The sequence below is a fragment of the Triticum aestivum genome, chromosome 4A (assembly GCF_018294505.1).
Source record: "Triticum aestivum cultivar Chinese Spring chromosome 4A, IWGSC CS RefSeq v2.1, whole genome shotgun sequence".
NCBI lineage: Eukaryota > Viridiplantae > Streptophyta > Magnoliopsida > Poales > Poaceae > Triticum > Triticum aestivum.
In genome coordinates this window covers 153,140,316-153,143,979 of record NC_057803.1, presented here as the reverse complement: position 1 = coordinate 153,143,979, position 3,664 = coordinate 153,140,316, and positions in this window count along the sequence as shown.

Genomic DNA, 3,664 nt, shown 5'->3' with positions numbered 1-3,664 from the left:
ACGAAACTCCGCCGCCATGAGGCGGAACCTTGGCGGACCAATCTAGAGCTCCGGCAGAGCTGTTTTGCCGGGAAAACTTCCCTCCCGGAGGGGGAAATCATCGCCATCGTCATCACCAACGCTCCTCTCATCAAGAGAGGGCAATCTCCATCAACATCTTCATCAGCACCATCTCATCTCAAAACCCTAATTCATCTCTTGTATCCAATTCTTATCTCCAAGTCTGGGATTGGTGCTAGTAGGTTGCTAGTAGTGTTAATTACTCCTTGTAGTTGATGCTAGTTGGTTTAATTGGTGGAAGATCATATGTTCAGATCCTTTATGCATATTATTACCCCTCTGATTATGAACATGAATATGCTTTGTGAGTAGTTACGTTTGTTCCTGAGGACAAGGGAGAAGTCTTGCTATTAGTAGTCATGTGAATTTGGTATTCGTTCGATATTTTGATGAGATGTATGTTGTCTAGCCTCTAGTGGTGTTATGTGAACGTCGACTACATAACACTTCACCATTATTTGGGCCTAGAGGAAGGCATTGGGAAGTAATAAGTAGATGATGGGTTGCTAGAGTGACAGAAGCTTAAACCCTAGTTTATGCGTTGCTTCGTAAGGGGCTGATTTGGATCCATATGTTTCATGCTATGGTTAGGTTTACCTTAATACTTTTGTTGTAGTTGCGGATGCTTGCAATAGAGGTTAATCATAAGTGGGATGCTTGTTCAAGTAAGAACAGCACCCAAGCACCGGTCCACCCACATGTCAAATTATCAAAGTACCGAACGCGAATCATATGAACGTGATGAAAACTAGCTTGACGATATTCCCATGTGTCCTCGGGAGCGCTTTTCCTTATATAAGAGTTTGTCCAGGCTTGTCCTTTGCTACAAAAAGGATTGGGCCACCTTGCTGCACTTTATTTACTTTTGTTACTTGTTGCTCGTTACAAATTATCTTATCACAAAACTATCTGTTACCACTTATTTCAGTACTTGCAGAGAATACCTTGCTGAAAACCGCTTATCATTTCCTTCTGCTCCTCGTTGGGTTCGACACTCTTACTTATCGAAAGGACTACGATAGATCCCCTATACTTGTGGGTCATCAAGACTCTTTTCTGGCGCCGTTGCCGGGGAGTGAAGCGCCTTTGGTAGGTGGAATTTGGTAAGGAAAAATTTATATAGTGTGCTGAAATTTACTGTCACTTGTTACTATGGAAAGTAATCCTCTGAGGGGCTTGTTCGGGGTATCTTCACCCCGACCAGTAGAGCAAAGAGTTGCTCCTCAACCTACTGAACCTATTGAAAATGAAATTCCTTATGAGTATCCTTCGGGTATGATAGAAAAACTGCTAGCTAATCCTTTTACAGGAGATGGAACAAAGCATCCTGATGAACACCTAATATATGTGGATGAAGTTTGTGGATTATTTAAGCTTGCAGGTATACCCGATGATGTTGCTAAGAAGAAGGTCTTCCCTTTATCTTTGAAGGGAGACGCATTGACATGGTATAGGCTATGTGATGATACGAGATCATGGAACTATAGAAGATTGAAATTGGAATTTCATCAAAAGTATTACCCTATGCATCTTGTTCATCGTGACCGCAATTATATATATAATTTTTGGCCTCGCGAAGGAGAAAGCATCGCTCAAGCTTGGGGGAGGCTTAAATCAATGTTATATTCATGCCCCAATCATGAGCTCCCAAGAGAAACAATTCTTCAAAAAATTTATGCTCGGCTTTCTGAAAATAATCGCACCATGCTCGATACTTCTTGTGCTGGCTCTTTTATGATGAAGACTATTGGATTTAGATGGGATTTATTGGATAGAATTAAACGCAACTCTGAAGATTGGGATCTCGACAAGGTAAGGAGTCAGGTATGACACCTAAGTTTGATTGTGTTAAATCTTTTATGGATACCGATATTTTCCGTAAGTTTAGCACTAAATATGGACTTGATTCTGAGATAGTAGCTTCTTTCTGTGAATCTTTTGCTACTTATGTTGATCTCCCTAAGGAGAAGTGGTTTAAATATCATCCTCCCATAGAAGTAAAAGTAGCTGCACCTATTAAAGTTGAAGAAAAGACTGTCACTTATAATGATCCTATTGTTCCTACTTGTTATGTTGAGAAACCACCTTTCCCTGTTAGGATAAAGGATCATGCTAAAGCTTCAACTGTGGTTCGTAAAAGCAATATTAAAACATATACACCTCCTGAGCAAGTTAAAGTTGAACCTAATATTGCTATTGTTAAAGATCTCTTGTCTGATAATATAGATGGGCATGTTATTTACTTCTGCTAGAATTGCTAAACCCCGTGATACAGATAAACCTAGACCTGTGGTAGGCATGCCTGTTATTTCTGTTAAAATAGGAGATCATTGTTATCATGGCTTATGTGATATGGGTGCTAGTGCTAGTGCAATACCTATTGACTTATACAAAGAAATTATGCATGACATTGCACCTGTTGAGTTAGAAGAAATTGATGTCACTATTAAACTTGCTAATAGAGATACTATTTCACCAATGGGAATTGTTAGAGATGTTGAAGTCTTGTGTGGGAAAACTAAATATCCTGCTGATTTTCTTGTTCTTGGTTCCCCACAAGATAGCTTTTGTCCCATTATATTTGGTAGACCCTTCTTGAATACTGTTAATGCTACCATAGATTGCACAAGGGATGTTGTTACTGTCGGCTTAGATGATATGACTCATGAGTTTAATTTCTCTAAATTTAGTAAACAACACCGTGAAGAAGAATTGCCTAGTAAGGATGAAATTATTGGTCTTGCTTCTATTGCCGTACCTCCTAGTGATCCTTTAGAACAATATTTGCTAGACCATGAGAATGATATGTTTATGAATGAAAGAAGGGAAATAGATGAAGTATTCTTTAAACAGGAACCTATTCTGAAACACAATTTGCCTGTTGAAATCCTAGGGGATCCCCCTCCACCTAAGGGTGATCCCGTGTTTGAGCTTAAACCGTTGCCTGATAATCTTAAATATGCTTATCTTGATGAAAAGAAGATATATCCTGTTATTATTAGTGCTAACCTTTCAGAGCATGAAGAAGAAAGATTATTGAAAACTCTGAAGAAGCACCGTGCTGCTATTGGATATACTCTTGATGATCTTAAGGGCATTAGTCCCACTCTATGTCAACATAAAATAAATTTGGAAGCAGATGCCAAACCAGTTTGTGATCCTCAACGACGTCTGAATCCTAAAATGAAAGAAGTGGTAAGAAAAGAAATACTAAAGCTTCTGGAGGCAGGTATAATTTATCCCGTTGCTGATAGTCAGTGGGTAAGTCCTGTTCATTGTGTCCCTAAGAAGGGAGGTATTACTGTTGTTCCTAATGATAAAGATGAATTGATTCCACAAAGAATTATTACAGGTTATAGGATGGTAATTGATTTCCGCAAATTAAATAAGGCTACTAAGAAAGATCATTACCCCTTACCTTTTATCGATCAAATGCTAGAAAGATTATGCAAACATACACATTACTGCTTTCTAGATGGTTATTCTGGTTTCTCTCAAATACCTGTGTCGGCTAAAGATCAATCAAAGACTACTTTTACATGCCCTTTTGGTACTTTTGCTTATAGACGTATGCCTTTTGGTTTATGTAATGCACCTGCTACCT